This window comes from Mobula birostris, chromosome 31, assembly GCF_030028105.1.
Source record: "Mobula birostris isolate sMobBir1 chromosome 31, sMobBir1.hap1, whole genome shotgun sequence".
Classification (NCBI taxonomy): Eukaryota; Metazoa; Chordata; class Chondrichthyes; order Myliobatiformes; family Myliobatidae; genus Mobula; species Mobula birostris.
The window spans coordinates 18,490,971-18,515,757 of record NC_092400.1 but is presented as its reverse complement, the minus strand read 5'-3'; the positions used below and the strand labels follow the sequence as shown (position 1 = coordinate 18,515,757).

Below are 24,787 nucleotides of genomic sequence, written 5' to 3'. Positions count from 1 at the left end.
CTACTATGGCACTTACAAATCTTATTTACAATGATAAGGCATCTGTGCTTATGGAACTGACACATTCTAAAGTGCAAGTACAATTTCAAATGTTTCACATCCTGATCCTTACAGTTACTTATTTTTTAACCACATTGCTAGCTATATGTTCTTACTGCTCGCTCACTTAATGGCTAAATATATCTAAAATTATCAACAAGTGTGAGAAAGAAATTCCAGACAATACATTCATTCAATTACTGGGGCAAAACAAAATCACATTAAGCTTAAGCTTTCAAGTCATATGCTTTGATAACTCTCATATGACGTTACACAGGTTTTGAAGCAGCAGTTCTTCAACTTTGAGCCAGAACAAGAGACAAGCAGAAAGAAAGAGATTTAGAGGGGGAGAATTTCATTCAACATGGTTAAAGAATGCTTCTGTGACCTGAATTGTTTACGACAGGCAATAGGCAGCAGAGCTCACAGTAATTCAGTTAAGGTGATGGTGGTCAAGTAAAGCCAGAGGCACCTGCACATGAATCTGTGACCTACCAGAAAGGTGTTCGCACACATCAATCTCTGCTCTAGAGGAAAAGTAAAAAGGCTGCCATCTAAATATATCAATGTGGTTTTATTTTATGCCATCATGAATTTAATGGAAATTACTAACTGCATTACTCATATTTAGAGTCATAGTCTATGACTATGAGGTACAGAAAAAGAACCTTTCTGTGCATGTGATCCATGCCAAACAAGATGTCCATCTAAGCAAGTCTAATTTGTCTGTGTTTGTCTCTTATCCCTAAACCATTCATATCCATGTGTCTGTCCAAGTGTCTTTTACATGATGTTGAAGTACATGCATCAAACACTTCCTCTTATATACAGACTATTCTCTGGGCGAAAAAGCCGACCCACAGGTTCCTATTAAATCTCTGCCCTCTCACCTTTAACCTATACTCTCTAGTTCCTGATTCCCCAACCCTGGGAAATAAAAGACTATCTATGCCCTTCTACAAGATCAAAATCAGGTTTATTATCACTGACATTTGTCATGATATATTGTTCAACCAGTCGATCTATCCCACTCCTGTATGCCTTATCACCATCTGAGATTCTGCCAATGACAGTTGTGTCATTGGCGAATTTATGAAGGTGTTTCACCTGTGCATACCCACAGTCATGAGTGTAGAGAGAGAGAGTAGAGGAGTGGACTAAGCACTCATTCTTGAGGTGTGCCTGTGTTGACTATCAGCGAGGGGGAGATGTTATTTTCGATCCTCACTCACTGGTCTCCAGATGAGGAAGTCAAGTATTCAGTTGCAGAGGGAGGTACAAGGGCCCAGGTTTTGCAACTTATTGATTAGTACTGAGGGGATGATGCTGTTTAACACTCAACTGTAATCAATAAACAGCAGCCTGACATTCTGGACAGCCACACAGTTGAAGCACCTCACCCTTCTCTGCTTGCTAATGAAGCCCTTTTGAAATAGGTGGGAACCTCCATGCAGCAGTGAGAGGTTGCTGTTGACCCTGAACACACCTTGGAGCATGTGCAGTCTACATGTCTGTTCGTGAGTAATGTTTGCAGAGTCTCTGTACAAGGCAAACACTGTTAATATCTATAGAATGTTTGCTGATAGCAGTTGGATTCAGACAGTATTAAAATGCAGATGTCTGTCAAGTTGGCTTGATGGATTCTTTTCGGATTTGGGTTTATCACTTATATGCAATATTAATGATCTTTTGTAAATCCTAGGAACATTGTGTCCAAAACATTGGTGGACGAATAGATAAGAGTGACCATTAAAGTGTCTAATAGATTTATGAGGGTATGCTGAACACTTGTTTGAATGAAAGAATCCATGTGGAGTTAATGGCATGAGAATAGGTCAAAGAGTTTGTCTGTTCTGCAGTCTCTCTGCCTTCAGAAGCTTATAAATATCAAACTGCCTTCCCTGGTTTTGTTGGACTTCAACTGACGGCTGGAAATCATAATTGGCATTTTAAGGAACATTGTATTATTTCTTAATGCATGCATTACTAAATGACAATAAAAGAGGACTGCATGGCCTCATAATCTAATCTAATCTAATCCAGGGGTGGTTTCACAAGGGAGTCAGAATTTGGAATTCCCCCGAACACAATGGCAATCAAATGGTGACAAAGAATCCTGAGCGCTGAAAACTTTGTGTAAATCTATGTGACTTGCTATGTAGTATTTTGCATGGTTTGTTTATGTTTTCTAATTATGATAATAAATTAGGATCAAGTTTGTGTGCTTACATGTTTGTTACCACATCTCCTGAACAGGCAAATAGTTTGGGTCTGATCAATCAGGAAAGATTTTAAACTGTGGCCACATCTCATAAAAAGTATGGAGGTCACTCAAGTGGCTTCTCCATTGTATGTACAAGGAATGGGCCACATCTACTCTGCATTTGTTTTACAGTTATGGTAAAACATGACCAATTTTTGGATACTAATACAAATTCAATATGCAGGTAGACTGGGAAAAAACTATTGGTGCTGAATGCCAAGAGAGGGAACTTGTAGAATGCCTTTGAGATGGGTTTTTAGAGCAGTTTCTGGTTGAGCCCACTAGGGGAAAGGCAATTCTGGATTGGGTGTTGTGTAACTGAACCAGATTTGATTAAGGAGCTTTAAGACAAAGGAACCCTTAGGAGGCAGTGATCATAATGATAGAATTCACCCTGCATTTTGAGGGAATGAAGATAAAGTCAGATGTATCAGTATTGCAGTGTAGCAATGGGAATTACAGAGACATGAGAAAGGAGCTAGCCAAAGTTGATTAAAAAGGGAACACTGACAGGAATGACTGCAGAACAGCAGTGGCTGGAGTTTCTAGGAGCAATTCTGAAGGCACAAGAAAGATACATCCCAAAGACGAAGTATTCTAAAGGGAGGATGAGACAACGATAGATAACAAGGGAAGTCAGAGACAGTATAAAAGCAAAATAAATGGCATGCAATACAGCAAAAATGAGAGGAAAGTCAGAGGCTTGGGAAGCTTCTAACCACCAACAGAAGGCAACGGAAAAGGCCACAAGGAGAGAAAGGATAACATATGAAAGATAAGCTAGCCAGTAATATAAAAGAGGATACCAACGGTTTTTTCCGATATGTAAAGAGTAAAAGAGGTGAGAGTGGATATCGCAAAGAGAAAATTCAAGCAATACACACAAAATGCAAGATAAATTCAGCAGGCCAGGTAGCGTCTATGGAAAATACAGTCACTGTTTTGGGTCTTGGCCCAAAACGTTGCCTGTATTCTTTTCCATAGAGTGGATATCGGACTGCTGGAAAGTGACACTGGTTGCACTGGAGAGGTAGTGATTGGGGGGGGGGGGGGGGGTCAAAGAAATGTTAGATGAACCTCATAAGTATTATGCATTGGTCTTCACCTTAGCAAAATGCCAGAAATTCAAGAGTGTAGGGGGCAGAACTGAGGTTGATAGTTCCTGATTAGTCAGCCTATCAAAGGTTACGGGGAGGACACAGAAGCATGGGATGAGAGGGAAATAAATCAGCCATGATGGAAGGGTGGAGCAGGTTGAATGGGTGGAATGGCCTAATTCTGCTTCTATGTCTTATGGTCTAAAACCTGTTAGCCCGGTGAGGTCATCTACCGTAATCCAATTGGCACAATTCCCGTTTCTGCTTCATTTTGGCTTTATTCTCCATGCAGTTTTTGATAGACGCCTGCAGCTCTTCCAAACCAAATTGTCAGCTTCTTCCAATATAAAGCAGACTGTCCATGATCTCTATGCTACCTGTCAAAACTCTAACCACCTCTTTCCCAGAGCTTGGTGGGCTTTCTCCCCATCAATTATATTTAATATTGGCTAATCTGCATTTCAGATTAATTCTCAATTTATAATAGTCATAGTCATACTTTATTGATCCTGAGGGAAATTGGGTTTCGTTACAGTTGCACCAACCAAGAATAGAGTATAAATATAGCAATATAAAACCATAAATAATTAAATGATAATATGTAAATTATGCCAGATGGAAATAAGTCCAGGACCAGCCTATTGGCTCAGGGTGTCTGACCCTCCAAGGGAGGAGTTGTAAAGTTTGATGGCCACAGGCAGGAATGACTTCCTATGACACTCAGTGTTGCATCTCGGTGGAATGAGTCTCTGGCTGAATGTACTCCTGTGCCCACCCAGTACATTATGTAGTGGATGGGAGACATTATCCAAGATGGCATGCAACTTGGACAGCATCCTCTTTTCCGACACCACCGTCAGAGAGTCCAGTTCCATCCCCACAACATCACTGGCCGTACGAATGAGTTTGTTGATTCAGTTGGTGTCTGTTACCCTCAGCCTGCTGCTTATAATATTGAATAATTGGGATTGTAAGGCTCGATATTTGCCTTGATCTGTCTGAATTTGGCATGCCATTTAAAATGGAGATTCCAGTCAAACATTAATATATGGACTTAGTCAAACAAATCATTCTTTAAGCCTCTCACACCATAGAACTGAAAACAAAGCATAACTATCATAGAAGTTTCTGAACTTGAGGATTCACAAAAAAAAGTTATTTAAATCAACTTTTGCAATATGCTTTGCTGTCAAATAAAAGCTCGAAACTAAAAAAAAATTGAGGTTACATCAAGAGGCATTACAACATGAAGGAAACTAGGTGATATCCACCCATCCCCCTCCAAGAGCAGTAGCAGACTTCCAGGAGCAATGTTTCAACATCAGAAACGCAAGTTCATATAAATTTCCATGTTTCTTTTTATTTTGTGTTGGTATCCAAAAGTCCAAAAGGTTTTTCCAGTAATTGTAAAACTAAACTGACTCATTCTTAACAATCCAAACACCAGCCATGTTGAATGTTGGACTGAAGATAACATTTTTATTACTCAAGATACTGTGATTTCTTAAATTATCATCTCATGCATTCAACTAGATCAGGCCAGACCTAAAAGCATCTTACTAAGATACTGTGGGAAAAGATCTCATCAACTTTTATGTAAAAGTCATCTGTGAATCTCTTCCAGATAAAGCAGCAGTAAGGTTCTGGCCCCTCTAAAATGATACTGTTGGAAAAAGGATTCAGAATATGTTGTGACATTCTGAAAGCTCGCTACAGAGGAAATACAAAGTATTTTCTGTTTATTGGATTAATCAACAGACATCTGTGGAATTTGTAAGTGCTAGAAATTTATAAGGAGATGCAAAGCACGCCTTTGCCCACCATTTGGAAAATCAGATCACTCCTCCATTTTGCTGCTGCTGAGGGACAGGCAGAAGCTGAAATAAGAGGCGGCCATAGTTAAAACTGTCCACAGTTGGTCCGACCAATCGGCCTCCATGCCATAGGACTGCTTTGATGACGTCCACTGGAATATGTTCCATGATCAGGATGCCTCTGAGTTCACAGGTGAGGTCACGAGTTTCATCCAGAAGTGCATCGAGGACGTTGTCCTCCAGAAATTGGCCAGAATCTATCCAAACCAGAAACCGTGGATCAACCGTTTTGTGCAAGCAGCACTTTTACCGCACGAGACAGAGCTTACGTTGCCGGTGACCAACAGGAACTCAAGAAATGCAGCTACAATCCGTGCAAAGTCATCAAGGCAGTGAAACAACAATACAGGAACAAGATTCAGACTCAACTCTCCACCAACACACGCAGCTTATGACAAGTTCTGCACATCATCGCAGACTTAAAAGCTAAACGCAGTGGAGTTTCCAACATCGCTGCCTCTCTCCCAGATGAGCTAAACTTTATTTATTTATTTACGCTCGATTCGATGTCACCAATATTGATCCCCTGAAGACAGCCGCTGATGCAACTGGCAGCTTGGTCATCTCTGAGGCCAAAGTACCGCAGGTGCTTCCAATGAGTGGATAGTCGCAAGGGTGCAGGACTGGACAGCATCCCAGGGTGGATACTCGGGGTGTGCGGCACAACTGGCAGGTATGCTTACAGACATCTTTAATCTCTCCCTCTCCCAGTGTAGAGTGCCTTTCCGCTTCAAAACATACACCATTGTTCTGGTACCTAAAAAGACCGAGGTAATATGTCTGAATGACTGGCGTCCTGTCACACTCACCTCAATAATAAGCAAATGCTTTAAGAGGCTGGTCAAGGACTACATCTGCAGCTTGCTACCACCCACACTGGACCCCCTACAATTCGCCAACTGACACAATCGATCAACAGATGACGCAATAGCCATAGCTCTATACACCGCCCTTACACATCTGGAGAAGAAGGATGCTTATCTAAGAATCTTGTTCTTGAACTACAGTTCAGCTTCAACACCATAACTCCCTCCAGGCTTGCCATGAAGCTCAGAGACCTCAGCCTTTACCCTGCCTTGTGTAGCTGGATCCTAGACTTCCCATCAGATTGCCGGCAGGTGGTAAGAATGGGTTCCCTCACCTCTGCCCCTCAACACAGGGCTGTGTACTGAGCCCCTCCTTTACTCCCTGTTTACCTATGGCTGTGTCATCACCCACAGCTCCAATATGCTAATTAAATTTGCTGATGGCACTACACTGATTGGCTTAATCTCAAATAATAATGAGGCTGCCTACAGGGAATAAGTCATCACCCTGACAGTGGTGTCAAAAAAACAACCTCTGTCTCTACGTCGCAAAAACAAGGGAGCTGATTGTGGGTTACAAGAAGAATGGAGACAGGCTAGCTCCTGTTGACATCAATGGATCTGGGGTTGAGAGGGTGAAGGCGATAAAGTTTAAGGGAATGGGTGATGCTCAAGATTCCTGTAAACAATGGATTCAGTACTGACTATGTCCGTGACTGCAGTGTGTTTGAAGAGTGTCTCACAGCTGCTTTCTTTGGAGCAAGATGATTAAAATTCACCCAGATCCACATAAGATGTCTTTGGGCTTTTCACACCTTTTGATTTTGGCAAAAAGCTGTACCTGATGGAAATTAGAAAGAACATTCCTTTCTTAAAGCATATATTTGACGGATGTTCTCTCTTTGTAATTAAGTTGTGGCTCCAGCAAACCAGGTAGGACATTCTTTTCTTTAATTAAGGTGGCTGGAGTGTCCAACAAATTGATTGTACTTCTGTATCAATAGTCCATTGACTTGACCCGAATAGTTATCAACTGATGGTTCTCTGTATCAATAGTCCATTGACTTGACCGGAATGGTTATCAAACTGATTTGTTCTTTTGTATCGGTGGCCTTATAACTTCTGACAACTCTGACATCTGGCAGTGAACTTGTAGAACCGCTGGGGAAATGAGAAAGGGTCTCTCCCTGATGTCAGGTCCAAGTTCACTTGCCGGCTGAGCTCGAAGAAATAAATGGGTGAAAAGATAAGTAACAATCTTTTTGTGCTGTCGTTATTTGATCCAGCAAAGTTACGTTTACAAAGCTCCTCAACATAAACATCCACCGAGGATCTCACGTGGTCTGTACATAATGGCTGTGTGATGAAAAAGGCACAACAGTGCCTCTTGCACCTTGTACGGTTGAAGAAGTTTGGTATGAGCCCCCAATATCCTAAGAACTTTCTATAGGGAAACAATTGAGAGCATCCTGACTGGCTGCATCACTGTCTGGTATGGGAACTGTACTTCACTCAATCACAGGACTCTGCAGGGAGTGGTGTGGACAGCCCAGCTCATCTGCAGATGTGAACTTTCCACTATTCAGGCCATTTACAAAGACAGGTGTGTAAAAAGGGCCAGAAGAATCACTGGGGACCCGAGTCATCCCAACCACAAAGTGTTCCAGCTGTTACCATCAGGGAAACGGTACCGCAGCATAAAAGCCAGCACAACAGCCTCTGGGACAGCTTCTTCACCAGGCCATCAGACTGATTAATTCATGCTGACACAACCGTATTTCTATGTTATATTGATTGTCTTGTAGTACATACTATTTATAATTTACTACAAATTGCACACTTAGACGGAGACATGATGTAAAGATTTTTACTCCTCATGTATATGAGGGATGTAAGAAATAAAGTCAATTCAATTCTTTGATAAACCTAGAAAAAAGAACAAACTGTATTTATAGAGATACAAGAAACTGCAAATGCTGGAATGCAGCAACGCACAAAGGAGATGGAGGAGCAACACACACAAAATGCTGGAGGAACTCAACAGGCCAGGAGACATCTATGGAAAAAAAGTACAGTCGATGTTTCAGGCCTGCAGCATTTTATGAGTGTTGCCTGGATTTCCAGCATCTGCAGATTTTCTTTTTAAGGTGATGTAGGAACTCAGCTAGTCATAAGCAGCACCTTTGGAGGAAAATAGACAGTCAACATTTTGGGTTGAGATCCTTCATCTGGACTGTTTAGAAGGGCCATGACCCGAAACGTCAACTATGTACTTCCCTCCATGGATGATGCCTGGCTCACTGAGATCCTCCATTTTATGTGTTGCTCCTGCATTTTTTAAATGGCTTCCATAATTTCAGGAGATTCTACTGTAGCCTTCAGCTACACTTTTGAGGTAAGCTCGCACTTGCAAAGTGAGAAACTGGTTTGGAAAGTCCTTAGGTATTGCAGGTTTTCTAAAGGATATAGGAGGTTTACTCCTCATGGATCTGAGGAATGTAAGTAATAAAGTCAATTCAATGTTCAAGAGCAACTTGGAAACCATTACAAAAAGAAAGGCCATTTTCCATAGAAGTGGATTCAAAGCCTGAACAATTAGCTTTGGAATGGACTGATGTGCAGGAATAGCTGCATAGACAGTAGAAGAAAGAAGAAAGCCCTTAACTCCGAGTGGAGCCATTGGGACGCCGTCATGACAGCATTTTTTTAAGCAGGCTTTCTTATTTTTACTAGGCCGAATTGCTAGCTCAAAGCTCAACCCAGCTCAGATGGAAAGCATGCAAGGGAGCCGGCTGGATTCGAACTCAGGAGCCTTCACTCCAAAGTCCGGTGCTGATGCCACTACGCCACCAGCCGGCTGCACAGATAGTGCTAGGGATAAAATGGGTAGCAAGTCAGCTTTATCATTTGTGTTGAAAATCTTGCACCTGATGTAAAAGTGATCTCTGCATCTTGTGCAGCAAGGGTCTGATATTCAAATCATTGCAGTTTAACAGGTGCAGTGAGGGATATGCTTCATAAAATCATGAATTTCATTAAGAGACTTCTAATATTAGCCAACTGGTCCATGCTCTCTTCAGGAGGCAAGTCTGAGGGCCTTTGCTACCAGTGCATTAAAAAGACTTCGATTATCTTTCGGGCAAACATTGATTGATGCTTGATAAGCAGCAAGATAAATTGCTGGAACTATTCAAGAACATTGAGTTGAGGTTACAAACAGAGATTCCACATCATCGTATTGTGTGGAAGATTAGGAACCAGGTAGCCTTCTCTTGTTCCTCATTAGTGTTTGTATGGATGGCAACAGCCCAAGAGTATTTCTTTATCCATACAGACATCTGTCCTGGAGACTGACCCTGTACTTTCTGGCTTTCTTAAAGGGAATGGTAATTATACTGTAGAAGCTTTACAACTTGACATATTGAACCACGTGGCCAGGCTGTAGGAAAATTTAAGGAATTACTTTTCCAAAAACTTCAGAAAAAGAATTAATGGACTAAGTTAGCCTTGATGGCAGCAACAAACCCAAGATGTTGCAAATTGTTTAGGATAAGTCTTGCTGAGATGCAAGCATCATAGATAGCTCGTCATTGATTGGTGCCTATGCATATTCATGGAACAAACACAGAGTTCAGCAATTCGTATCTCCAACAGAAATATTTTTCTTGCTTGGCTGAAAAAGCTGTCAAAACTCTGGGAGCAGGATATCCACATCAACTGGAGGCCAGACTATGGCCACAGACTTATCAAATGCTGAGCAGAGAATAGAAGAGCTTGATGCACATTTAAAACCCTCAATGTTATCACTAAGATAACTTAGCTGCATTTCAAAATTGGTTTAATTATATTTCTTTTCCTTTTTAAAGTTATTTCATAACCCAGTATTTTTTTTAAATCATGTTCCTTGCTGACCTACAATGCAAAGGAGATTTCCATTCATAGCTCTCACAAACTAATCTGAATCGCAGTAAGTGACCAGGAAAGATTGGGAAACTCTTATAGTCAAATACGATTGGTTTGAAGAAACAGAGAGCTGTTGCTTAGACCCTGGCATACAAGCTTACAAACTCAATCCTAGGATAAATCTATTTCTAACCCAACACATCACTCATATCTCAAAGGCTACCTTAACCACATATATCATCGGCATTTACTGTTTTAAAGTCAAATCTTACTGCACAAACACAGTCCTTTCAATAATTCAAGTAAAACTTAGTAATATTTTCTTCAGGTTGTAAATCCTTTGCTTTATAAACTGATCCAAGATGGTGGCACGTTCAGACGCAGTGGCCGCTTTGACTTTGGGTGTAATAGTTTGTCTGTGCCCTGTGTGTCTTTGTTATGATCAGAAAACACTGCTAGATATTAAATATACTGTGCACAGCAATTTCACCATGCCAGTAAACTGTTGGACTGCCAAGGAGCTCCGCAGCTTGGGCTTACTGTGCACAGTACTGCCTGCTGCAGACTCCATAAGTGACGGCGAAGGAAGCCGTGCGCAAGGAAACAAAAAAAAAAGAAAACTCGCTGGAATCCAGGAACGACGCAGGTCAAATCCCTTCAGGTTGGCTCTCCCCTCGTTCCTACTGGCATAGTCAAGTCACTTTTATTGTCATTTCAATCATAACTGCTGGTATAGTACAGTAAAAAAAACATTCCTCCAGGACCATGGTGCTACATGAAACAACACAAAACTACATTAGACTTCAGACCTACACGGGACTACATAAAGTGCACAAAACAGTGCAAGACAGTACAATAATTAATAAAACAATAGGCACAGTAAAGGACAAATTACAATATAATAATAAATGATGTAAATGTAAACAATGTCAAAAATTGCAAAGGGAGTGGAGTGGTGTTCAGTGTGTGTTGGTGTGTTGGTGTCAGACTAGACTCTGGGAATTGAGGAGTCTAATGGCTTGGGGGAAGAAATATTACACAGTCTTGTCGTGAGAGCCCAAATGCTTCTGTACCTTTGGCCAAATGGCAGGAGGGAGAAGGCAAGTTCACTTGAAAATAAACTGGGCTACCTGCGCCTGAGACTGAACTAGCGAGAGAAAAACATTTGTGCACTCATTCTCAAGGAATCATGACTTCATGAATCCATCCTAGATGTAGCTATCTTGCTGGAGGGTTTGTGTGTGTTTCAAGCTGACAGGAATCCAGCAATCTCAGGCAAGTATATATACATTTCCATAAATAAGGACTGGTGTACTTTAACAGTAGCATCTCATTGTTCACCAATGATTGAGTTTATTTTTGTGAAGTGCAGACTGCTTTCTCTACCAAGGGAGTTCACTACAATTGTGTTGGTAGCTGTGTATACCCCGCCACCCGCCACCCCCCACCTCCGCTAGTGCCAGTGAGGCACTGCATGAACGACAGTGCCATCAATGACTTTCATTACTGCAGGCAATTTTAACCATATAAACCTAAAGACAGTCCTGCCTAAATTCAACCAGCACGTTGATTTTGCTACCAGAGGTGAAAATACACTCGACCTGGCTTACATTAACATATCAGGTGCCTACAAAGGTCCCGTGACCCCACAGTGGACTGTCAGTGTTAATTCCAGCATACAAACCAGTGATCAAATGGGTCAAACCTGTTCTAAACGTGGTGAAAACCTAGCAGGACAATGCAATCCTTGCACTGCAGGACTGCTTTGAAAATGTGAACTGGAGAATGTTCGGGGAGGCGGCTACCTATGGCAACCACGCTAACATTGAGGAATCTGTGAATTCTGTGATCAGCTAAATAGAGAAGTGCACTGTCGATGTTACCATCACAAAACACATCCGGGTGAGGGCAAATCAGAAGCCATGGCTTACTACAGAGGTCGCGTCAGGCCAAAGGGTTGTGATGCTGCTTTTAGCTCGGGAGATGCGACAGCTCTCAGGGAGGCAAGAACTGTGCTTTCCCACTCCATCAGGAAGGAGAAATGGGAGCATTTTCAGATAACTTACAGTCACTTCTGTGATACCAGACACACGAGGTCCGTGTGGCAGGGAATTCAGACGATTACAGACTACAAGTCAGTGACCAGGATGCTTCACTCTGAGAGGCTGAGTGTGCTGGCGAGGAAGGCACCCCTCCCCCCAAAGGGAGCAGACACACTGTCTGGCTGAAGCTGAGGTGAGGGAGACCCTGGCCATAGTCAACCCACGCAAAGCTGCTGGGCCTGATAATATACCAGCCGGGCTTTCAGTGCTGGTCATGGAGCACATTAAAGCCTTTCTGAGCAATAAGCCAGGATATGGATCCAGAGATGGAGTAGCCTCTGTCCTGTCCCACTTGGACAAAGGGGTCTCGTATCCCCATAGGGGTGCTGCTTAGAGACCGGTTCAGCATTCAATACCACCATACCCCAGAAACTAGCAGGAAAACTGCCCTGGCTGGGTCTCAACACTTCCCTCGGCAGTTGGATATTGGACTTAACGGTAAGGTCACAGTCAGTCCGTGTGGGCAGCAACATCTCTCATCCCATTATGCTGAGCAGTGGCATATCCCAAGGTTGTGTGCTCAGCTAGTTTCTGTTCACACTGCTGATGTATGACTGTGTCGCAGGATCCAGCTCAAACCGTGTCATTAATTTTGCAGATGATGCAACAGTGGTTGACCTTATCAGGAACGGTGATAAAACAAGAGTATAGATATGAAGTGGAGTGACTGGTGGATTGGTGTGAGAAGAACAACCTAAGCCTGAACGTGGAGAAGACAAAGAGAATCATTGTGGACTTCAGGAAGGTGCAGACAAACCATCCCCTCTGCAAATACATGGCTCCTCCACAGACAGAGTTACCTGCCCCAAGTTCCTGGGAGTTCACATCACAGACGACCTTACTTTGTCCCTTAATATCACCTCCTTAAACAAGGCAGCACAGCAGCACCTCCACTTCCTAAGAAGATTGAGGCAAGCAAGGCTCCAACCTCCATCTTAACTGCGTTTTACAGGAGCACCCTTGACAGCGTCCTGACAAGTTGCATCTCCATCTGGTACGGAAGTTGTCGAGCATCCGACCAGAAGTCCCTACAAAGGACTGAGAACAGCTGAAAGGATCATAGGGATGTCCCTACCGTCCATCAGGGCCATTTATCAGGAGTGCTGCATACGCAAGGCCCTTAGTATTATTAAGGATCCCACCCATCCACTGGTCCACTACCATCTTTCCCTGGCCTGGTCAATCTGCAGTCACAGATGCTGGTAGGAAGTGACTGAACTGGGGGAATAAAACAGAGTCGAGGTATGTAGATACAAGTTTGGTGGGGCAAGAAGAAACAGAAACAATGGGTCTGCATACCTCAACTCTTTTATCTCCCCCCCCCGCCCCCCCGCATTCAGTCCTTCCTACCTACATCTATGACAATTCACTTGCTCTGGATCTTTTTCAATTATTTCAAGTTCCCTGGCCCCGATTGTCTCATTTTCACTATGAACGTCCAGTCCATTCCTGCCTCCATCCCCCCCCCACCCCCAATCAGGAGGGCCTAAAAACCCTTCACTTCTTTCTAGACAACATGTTCAACCTGTTTCCTCCTCCACCCCCAACACCATTCTCCTCCATCTGGCAGAACTAGTCTTCACTGTTAATAATTTCTCTTTCAGCTACTCCTACTTCCTTCAAACCAAAGTTGTAGCCATGGACATTTGCATGGGTCCCAGCTCTGCCTGCCTTTTTGTTGGCTACATGAAGCAGTCTATGTTCCAAGCCGACACCAGAATCACTCCCCAACTTCTCCTACGCTACACTGATGACTGCATTGGTGCTGCTTCCTGCACCCAGGCTGAGCATGTTGATTTCATCAACTTTGCCTTCAACTTCCACCCTGCCCTCAAATTTATCTGGTCCATTTCTGACACCTTCCTTCCCTTTCTTGATTTCTGTCTCTAACTCTGGAGACGGATTATCTACTGATATCTTTTATAAATCGACTGACTCTCATAGCTACCTGGACTACACCTCTTCCTACCACCTTGCTTGTAAAGATTGCCACTCACTTCTATCAGTTCCTCTGTCTCCGCCACATCTGCACTCAGGATGAGGATTTTCATTGCAGAACTAATGAGATGTTCTCCTCCTTCTTCAAAAAAAAAAGGGGGCTTTCCATCCTTCATTATCAACACTTTCCTCACCCGCATCTCTTCCATTTCATGCACGACCGCCACCCCACCAGGACAGTATTTCTCTCGTGCTCACCTACCACCCCATTACCCTCCGCTTCAAGCACATAATTCTCTGTAACTTCTGCCATCTCCAACGGGTCCCACCATATCTTTCTCTCCTCCCAACTTTCCACAGGGATCATTCCCTACGCAACTCCCTTGTCAATTAGCCCTTCCCCACTGATCTCTCTCCCGGTACATCCTTGCAAGCATCCTAGCCTCCAGCCTGATGGCATGAACAAAGATTCCTCAAACTTACGGTAGTTGCACCGCCCCCTCACCATTCCTGTTTCCCTCTCTCACCTCATCTCCATACCTGCCCATCACCTCCCTCTGGTGCACCTCCCCCTTCCTTTTCTTCCATGGTCTTCTACACTATCAGATTCCACCTTCACTCGCCCTTTATCTCTCTCACCTATCAACTTCCCAGCTCTTTACCCCCCCCCACTGTTTTCACCTACCACCTTGTACCTCCTTCTCCCTTCCCCCACCTTCTTGCTCTGACCTCTCACCTTTTCTTCCCGGCCCCGATGAAGGGTCTCAGCCCGAAACATCGACTATTTACTCTTTTCCATAGATGCTGCCTAACCTGCAGAGTTCCTTCAGCATTTCAAATAAACAGGAGGAACTGAGAGATGTACACAGAAAGTTCTTCCATTCTTCGACAAGTCCACAGAGGAGCAAGTCAAAGATAGTTGAAATGCTTTATTTTAATTTCACAAAGCATGGAGTAGCAAGGAGTTTCTTCTAAAACTGTAGAGAAACTAGTTAGGCCACAGCCTGAGTTCCATGCACAGTACTATCAACACTTATAGATGCAGTTGCATTGAAAATGATGCAAGGATGATGCAAGAAAACATCCCTTAGTCTTGGACAAAGTAACAATGAGGGATGACTGAAAAAAGGCAAGACTGATTTCTTTGGGAGAGAGGAGACCAAGCAGAGATTTGATATATATGAACTTACACAGAGCTTAGAAAGACATCTCTCATAGTGGAGGGGGTCAAAACCAAGGGTCATATATTTAAATTAGGTAGAAGGAAAAAGAGTTCCAATTTGCCTACAAGCACAACAGGCCCACAGCAGGTGTCATTTCATTGGCTCTTCAGTCAACCCTGGAACCTCCGGACAGCAAAGATGAATACATCGAGATGCTCTTTATTGAATACAGTGCAGCATTCAATACAATCACCCCCTCAAAATTAATCAATAAGCTTCAAGACCTTCATCTCAATGCCTCCTTGTACAATTGGATCCTCGATTTCATCACTGCAGACCCGTTATTTCAGACTGGCAACATCTCCTCCATGATCTCCATCGGCACACGTGTACCACAAGGCAGTGTGCTTAGCCTCTGCTCTACTTGCTTTACACTGATGACTGAGTGGCTAGGCACAGCTCCAATGCTATATTTAAGTTTACTGACAACACCACTTTGTCATTGGCCGAATCAAGTGGAAACAAACTAGCAAGGAGGGAGATTGAAAATCTGACTGAGTGGTGCCACAACAACAACCTCTGACTCAATGTCAGCAAAACCAAGGAGCTGATTTTTGACCTGAGGAGGAGGAAACTGGAAGTTCATGATGTAGTCCTCATCGGTGCCACAGAGGTGGAGAGGGCCAGCAACTTTAAATTCCTTGGTGTTATGATTTCAAAGGACCTGTCCTGGGCTCAGCACATAAATGCCCAGTTCTGGAGAGGCTGCAGAGCAGATTCAACAGGATGTTGCTGGGGTTGGACAATTTCAGTTACAAGGACAGACTGAATAGAGCAGATTTGTTGTCCCTGGGACAGGGAAGACTCAGAGGTGATCTGCTAAGAGGTATATGAAGTTATGGAAGGGGATAGATAGGACACATGGGAAAATCTTTTTCCCCCCATGGTTGGGTTATCCAAAACAAGAGAGGAAAGATTTAAGATGAGAAGGAGGAGGCTTAAAGGGAAGTTTTCTCTATTGAGGGCGGTTGGAGTATGGAATGCACTGTCTGTGGTGGTGGTGGTGAGGCAGACTCTATTCCAACATTTAAGAAGCTTTTGAGTAAGTATTTGATTCACAAAGGCATAAAGGGCCTCATGTGGACAAATGGCATCCTTATAGATACGTACCACAGGCAAGGAAATGGTGGACTACAGGACTTAACATCTCTGCCTCTGTTGTGCATTTGTTTCATTTGTTACTTTACAGTTTGCAAAAATCACATCTATTTTACACATTGTAAGAATATTCCCTACATTAATTATATTTACATATCTGTGCTTGGGTCCCCTGCAGACAGTGGCAGGAAGGTGCTGTAAAGTGATTGCATCAACTGCTATGCTATCATGACGCCCAATGCAGCTGGTAACTGACAAGAAAAAATCTGCAGACGCGGGAAATCCAAGCAACACATACACAAAATGCTGGAGGAACTCAGCAGGTCAGGCAGCATCTATGGAATAGAATACAGTCGCCATTTCGGGTCTTCAAAGGGTCTCGGTGTGAAACGTCGACTGTACTTTTTCCCCCATAGATGTTGCACTTGTTCCACTTGCAAGGATAAATGCCAGGAGGGAGATCAGTGGGGAAGGATGAATGGACAAGGAAGTTGCATAGGGAGCGATTCCTGTGGAAAGCAGAAAGTGGGGGAAGAAGATGTGCTACACCTGCCCCTATACCTCCTCCCTCACTACCATTCAGGGCTCAAACAGTCCTTCCAGGTGAGGCGACACTTCACCTGTGAGTCTGTTGGGGTCATATACTGTGTCCAGTGCTCCTGACGTGGCCTCCCGTATATTGGTGAGACCTGATCGAGATTGGGAGACTTTCACCAGGCACCTATGCTCCATCCGCCAGAAGAAGCGAGATCTCCCGGTGGCCATCCATTTTAATTCCACTTCTCATTCTGATATCTCAATCCATGGTCTCCACTACTGTCGCGATGAGGCCACATTCAGGTTTGAGCAGGGGTCCCCAACCTTTTTTGCACCATGGATCGGTTGATGGCGGCGGGGGGGGGGGGGGTTCAAGTTCAACAGTGCGTGACAGGGAATGAGGAAAGGTGCAGCTGCCCCATATCGTTTCATATCGCCAATCGCGACCCGGTGGTTGGGGACCACTGGGTTGGAGGAACAACACCTTGTATTCTGTCTGGGTAGCCTCCAACCAGATGGCACGAACATCGATTTCTCCAACTTCCAGTAATGCCCCCCCTCCTCCCTTCCCCATTCCCTTTACTCTCTCTCACCCAATCTCCTTGCCTGTCCATCGTCTCCCTCTGGTGCTCCTTCCCCTTTTCTTTCTTCCATGGCCTCTGTTCTCTTCTATCAGACCCCCCTCCCACTTCTCCAGCCCTGTATCTCTTTCACCAATCAAATTCCGAGCTCTTTACTTCATCGCCGCCCCCGTCCCAGTTTCACTGATCACCTTGTGTTTCTCTCTTCCCTCCCCCACCTTTTAAATCTACTCTTCATCTTTTTTTCTATAGTCCTGCCGAAGGGTCTCGACCCAAAACGTCGACTGTTCTTTTTTCTCCCCCATAGATGCTGCTGAGTTCTGCCAGCATTTTGTGTGTGTTGCAGCTGATAACTCAGGATTATCTAAACTGGGAGGACAATTTCTTCAGCACGTGCCAGAAACACGTAACGTGAGCATGTGACCAATAAGGTGGTCCATAGCTACAAAGTTTTAATCAGGATTCTGGCCATCTGACAAATGTGTTCTAAACAAACACAACAAATTTAATCAGAGTTACACAGCACAGAGCCCTACACACCAGCTAATGGCCTAGATAGAGTGGATGTGGAGAGGATGTTTCCAATAGTAGAAGAGTCAAGAATCACAGAGCACTGCTTCAGAATAGAAGGGTGTCCCTTTAGAAAACCGATGAGAAGGAATTTCTTTAGCCAGAGAGTAGGGAATCTGGGGAGTTCATTGCCACAGACAGCCGTGAAGCTAAGTCATTGAGTATATTTCAAGTGGAGATTGACAAGTTCTTGATTAGTAAAGGTTATGGGGAGAAGGCAGGAGAATAGGGCTGAAAGGGAAAATAAATTAGCTAATGTGAATGATGCAGCAGACTCAATGGGCCAAATGGCCTTATTCTGCTCCTATGTCTTATGGAAGTATTCTTATGTGATTATATCAGGCAAAAAATTTTATGTGCTGCATACGATTGTTTATATAATGTGGTAATATTACTTATGTTATGGATTACTACTAAATAAATCTCAGTGCAAGGCATATAAACTATTTAAACAACAGCCAGCAGCTAGTGTTTAATGTAAACACTACTTGGAACACATTAGAATAGCGTAAGTACACAAGATGTTTTTGACAAGTATTTTTTTCATGCATTCGTAGCCAAATGAAGAGACCAATATGGGTGCAGACCCCACTATAGATGGATAGGTCCCTGATGGAGCAGCTGGGTGGTTAGTTTGTAGGGTGGTGCACTTCTTCCACTGTTTGCTATGACCTCCTGGATGTCAACAGATGTGCTTCCTCCACTTTGAGCAGCGGTGTGAGGGATGCTGCAATTCTCTCAAGGAAACTGAGAAAATTATTGATTTTTTTTCCTCCTGCCTGTAATGTTGGAGCTCCTGTATTTCAGGAGATTGATGTAGGCATGCAAATTATATGGCAAACTCAATGGAGCTGACTGAGGGCAATTCAGAACGGAAATTGACCGAAGAGGATGTAATGAAACGGATCCTCCACCACCCCCCCAACCCCCGTCCCCATGGATCTGGAGGATTTTGCAGAGACAGATTTGATGGTGTTTCTCATATGTTTGAATGTGTCTGCTACACATCACAAGTGAAAAAGGAAATCATATAGGAAGGCAGTAGATCACAGCTGCTCAGCAGAACACTTGTTTTTTTTTTGCAGGTTTAAGGTTGCGAGCTTTAAACTGGGATCAGCTGGACTGCGGTGGTGCTGGTGCATTGAAAGCAATGGCAAATCACTGGCAGGGTCTTCACAACTACCTCCTCAAAGTAGTCAAAGAACTCATCTCTGAAACAGTGTAGAACCTGCTCATCTACAGTGGACAAGACCTTACAGCATGACAACTCTATGACAATACACACACACACAAACTCAAAGACCCTTTAGGACTCCATGACAACTCCAATATAGATAGCAACAATAATCACCATTGACCGTCTTTTCTTGCTGCAAACCTCACTTTACCTCCAAAGTTCCTGCTGGAGTGGAACCAATTTATAGGACTAAATACACAATGCTCAACCTATGGCACATAGATTCCAAAATCCAGAGCACCCAACTTCAGCAGACAAAGTGGGATTTGTAAATGCATCATCAATAGGATGCAACAGACTGATCAGGTTACCCAGAGAGCACTGATCTGAGATAAACGTCTAAAGGCAACTCTTGGAGTAATACTGTTCAGGTAGTCTGGCTGCTTGGGTACAGAACAAACACACTCAGTTAAATAATCCTTAGACTGCTCCCTTGTTTTAAGATTTGTACCAACTGTGAGAGATTTCTTATTTTACTGTGAATATGATTATGGGCCTGTTCACCATCATTAGAACATAAAATTAATAGGAACTTTGGGATTCCGACATAGACTTAATTTAACACAGTAATTCCCTAAATTGCTGTGAATAATTCAGCCCCCTGTAAAGGTGTCACCAATGAAATTAAGGAAATTTCAACGAAATTGTTACAAATTTAAAGTACTTAGTGAATAGTCTTATGGTATGAAATACTGAAAAATATTGTTGCACAACCTACATGCTAGGTTACTAAGCTACAAGATAGCTGAACTAAATTCTGCCTAAGAAATTTATATTTCCCTTCCTTAAGTATTTCAAATTACTTAAATAACTTGTATCTTAATAATGTTTAGGATCCAATATTTAATATTTTAAAAACACATGTACAAATTTTATTTTATGATCTGCTGAGGAAAATCGTTGGTGCAATTGATTGCTCTATCAGGATGACATTTCATTTGCTGGGTGAACTGACATCTGACGACAAAAGGAGCTAGGAAGGATTAGTAACACACATCAAAGTTGCTGGTGAACACAGCAGGCCAGGCAGCATCTCTAGGAAGAGGTACAGTTGACGTTTTGGGCCGAGATCCTTTGTTAGGACTACCTGAAAGAAGAGCTAGTAAGAGACTTGAAAGTGGGAGGGGGATGGGGAGATCCAAAATGATAGGAGAAGACAGGAGGGGGAGGGATGGAGCCAAGAGCTGGACAGTTGATTGGCAAAAGGGATATGAGAGGATCATGGGACGGGAGGCCTAGGGAGAAAGAAAGGGGGAGGGGGGAAAAACGCAGAGGATGGGCAAGGAGTACAGTGAGAGGGACAGAGGGAGAAAAAGGAGAGAGGAAAAAAATATAACAATAAATAAATAACGAATGGGGTACGAGAGGGAGGAGGGGCATTAATGGAAGCTAGAGAAGTCAATGTTCATGCTATCAGGTTGGAGACTACCCAGACAAAATATAAGGTGTTGTTCCTCCAACCTGAGTGTGGCTTCATCTTGACAGTAGAGGAGGCCATGGATAGACATATCAGAATGGGAATGAGGTGTTGAATTAAAATGCGTGGCCACTGGAGATCCTGCTTTCTCTGGCGGACAGACAGAGATCACTAGATTGTTGTAGGCACCTCTCTACAAGGAGAATACCACAAACATGCGAAAGTATACAGATGCTGGAAATCAAGAGCAATACACACAAAATGTCTGCTTGCATCTACAACTGTACACAATACTCCAAATTAGGCCTCACCAATGTCCTTTACAACTTCAACATAACATTCGATCTCCTGTACTCAGTACCTTGATTTATGAAGGCCAATGTGACAAAAGCTTTCTTTATGACCGTAACTACCTGTGACACCACTTTCGATTAAATATGAACTTGTATTCCTAGATCCCACTCCTCAGTGCCCTCCCATTTACTGTGCAAGATCTATCCTGGTTGGTCCTACCAGAGTGCAACACCTCGCACTTGTCTGCATTAAATTTCTTCTGCCATTTTCCAGCTGGTCCAGATCCCGCAAACTCTAATAGTCTTCATTGCTGTCCACTACACCTCCCCCCACAATCTTGCTGACGTCCATCCTGATCTTTTTGAACTGATTGCAATATGTATTTCGTGGCAAAAAAAATGGTATGAAATTTGTATAATTTCTCAATAATACCAGTTTCATGAAAAAAAGTCCAAAATTTACCTTCTTCCTCCAAGTCTTTATTGGAAAATAGTTTGTCTTAAATCGCCGAGACAAGGAACGATCTTGACAGAACATGAATACTGACAGCAAGAGAAGTAACACTAACAGTATCAATATCAAGCAGTGTTGACATTGGCAATGATTAGCCTTGCCAAAATAGCTACTGGGAGGGTGCAGTCATATTAGACACACCAATGGGTAGGCTTGAGTGCACCAGATAATCTTTTTCGTCTCAGGATATCAAAAAAAATTCCTCAAGATATTACATTAAGTCAAAGTATTATCCACTGCATTCCAAATTAACACCAATAGCGAACCTTGCAGGCAGATCCGTACAGCACCCGGGTTTGGACTGGAGACAGCACAACATCAATAACAAATTTTATGCAATGAAAACTTCCAAATACAGCACAGCACCGTCACTTAATTTGATCTTTAGCCTTGCAATTAATGACGGATGCTCCAACATCCTGGCTGATCACACTGACCAAACACTGTGAGCAGAAGAACACACTGGCAACAAGAGCTGTGATAATGAGATACATGACTCCAAAAACCTCTCCACCACCTACAGTACTTGTACAGAAAAGTGCCAAAATTTCCAGCAGTTGAACGAGACAGATCCACATCACTCACAATAATTCACCTGATCCACGTGCCTCCAATGCCAGATCGCATACTTTCAAATCAAATACACCTGTAATTTCGATAAATGCCAAATTCTCTTCACCACTCATCAACCTAAAACCTAATCCAAACTAAAATGGAAACTTGGCAATTCAAGATGGCCCATCAATCACCTTCTGGAAATTAAATTGGACTACAATTAGCATTTCTAGCTTCCCACGCATTCCGACTAAAAACTTTTCAAAAGTTGGCAGCCACTTTATTAAAATAAGTGGTGATATTTTTTACACTGAAGCTAGAATTGAAATTAAAAATTCAAGCATTAATGGGAGAAAACAGAAATGTTGTCAATAAAAAACAAAAATGGCAACAGGCCACTTTCAAATCTTTTTACCAAATCTATGCAAAATTGTATGTTTAATAAATAGCTCATTTATCCTGCTCAAATTGTACAATTCCTTATAGTATTTGGCAAACCAAACAACAGATCCAAATGATTTATAAAATTATCTAACTTCTGTCCTTTCCTTCTATGGATTATTGCATGTATAAGAGTTAAATAAATTGTTTCCTAATTATCAAGTGAATCAGTAGATTACTTTGTATAATATTGAATCATAACTGTACAGTCACTGGTTGGATGTATATTCAAGCCTCAATTTAACAAAATAACTAAGATACTAAATTGATACTCTCTTTAATTTAATCACATTTATTCAAGATCTCAGTCACTCTCTTCCAAATTTAAATGTGAGCAGCTGAATAACTCAACTAAACTGACAAGTTTTTCCTTTCCTTTCCTCTTTCATCTGTTAAATAATAATATGCTTTTTGGACTGGAAAATGCAAAATTCTTAAATTTGGAACACCTTGAAAAAAAATGGTATCTAACGCACACATCTTAAATATGCAGGCGCTGAAATCACAAGAATCTGCAGCTTTAGCCAACTATATTAGATTTCCTAGTTACATTGACTTTTTGTCAATATGCTTCTCTATGTAATACACTACACATTTAACAATCTCCACTATTTATTCTTTAATGCACTGACTTACTTTTATTGTGCCACCTATGTGCATCTTTATATTAGAGTATTTTACCTCTTAATTCTCTTCAACTCAAATCTCATCATTTTCTCTGTATTGTTTTGCAGAATTTTATAGACTGCCAGAGTTCCTTTATTTTTCCATAATGCTGTCCTTTTATCTCTGTGGCAAAGGTTACTTAGCTGTATGAGTAGAACTTTTGCCCTTTATGCTTTTGTGTTGACATTGCATTGTACAAAAGCTTCTTTCTATATCTCCTAGAGTTTGTAATTTCCCAATAATTCACCACTATTCAGATTCCTTGATTCTAAAGTTTTAGTGGATTTTATTATGTTAATAAATTTGCTACGCATAGTACACGTTTTGTTTCTCCCAGACTATATTCAAATTAAAACTGACTTTCATAAAAGGGTTTAAATTTATCAATAAAATTCTAGTAATACAATCATGCTAATCACAGAGCATAGTGGGAATAAGCTTTTTCATGAACTGCGAATGAGAAAGCTCATGTCTGCGTTTACTTTCATATAACTATGTATACAAGTGGACAATGTATGGAGATTTCTATAACAATAAGTTTAATGCCAACTGCTTGATACCTGTGTTTACAAATTAAGTGTTGCACATGTTGCAGGATCTTTCTATGATCTACCTTTTCACAACACCAGACTCTTATTGGAATTTTTGAGCACGGCTGCTAACTCAAGGTTATTGGAGATACTCAGCAAGTCAGCAACAATTCAAGAGGAAATGTTATCATTTTAGATAGATTACATATTGTCAGTTGTGATGAGCAGTCATACTTTGACTTCCCTTCCACTTTCTGTATTCCGGTTAGAACAATACATTTCTAAACAAAGTAAATTTGAAAATGCCTTGGGCAGTATATCATTCATAATGTAGAAAGTGGGACTGGGCTCTTTGCAGTTTTATACCAAATGATGAGTCTTTAAACTAAATCGAGTTTTCATTCAATTACAGAATAAATGAATAAAATTTGCTGGAGTGAACTTTGGTTTATGTAGATCTAGGTGGTTATAAAGTGCATGAAAGCTGGCACATTAATTTTTAATACCTTAGTGAAAAGACAAGTTGATGAATTCGTAATGTTAAATTGTGATGGATTCCTTATCATAGTCTTCACTGTTCCAGTAAGTGGAAATCTCTAAACTACACAGGTGCAGTGTTTCAGATTAACAATTCTGAAGGGCCTCAGATGGGTATATCCTGTACTGAATATTATGCTGCTCTTTTGTAGATAATATGTTCATTAAATCATGATGAAGGCAGTTTGGAGTCAAACATGCACCTTCAGTTCAGATGACAATAAGTCACTTATAAAACTGATGAAAATTAAGGGCGTTTGAAATTGACTACATCCCTTCATTTTTGGTGAATAAACTAGTGGTGACTGTCATATTCCCATTAATATAATCCTTAGGTTAAGCAAAATGTTTTTGATTATTAACTACTTTAAAATATCTTAAATAAATTCGCATTTTATACTGTATTTAAAGTATAGCTGTGGAACACTTTTGGAAACCAACTTAAGGTTATTGTTCATGACACACCCTATGTTATAACTTTCTGGGTCAGTTTCAAAATTAGTTCATACCTCACCTGTAGCTATTTGGATGAGGTAATGGAGAACCACACCTAAATACAAGTTTCG

The 24,787-nt window shown here is 42.0% G+C and overlaps 1 protein-coding gene across 4 annotated transcripts in view; it reads right to left on the bottom strand.

Moving 5' to 3' along the window:
* Positions 1–24,787, bottom strand: part of clip1a (CAP-GLY domain containing linker protein 1a) — a 148,453-nt gene that overhangs the window by 118,067 nt on the left and 5,599 nt on the right. The window lies entirely within an intron of this gene.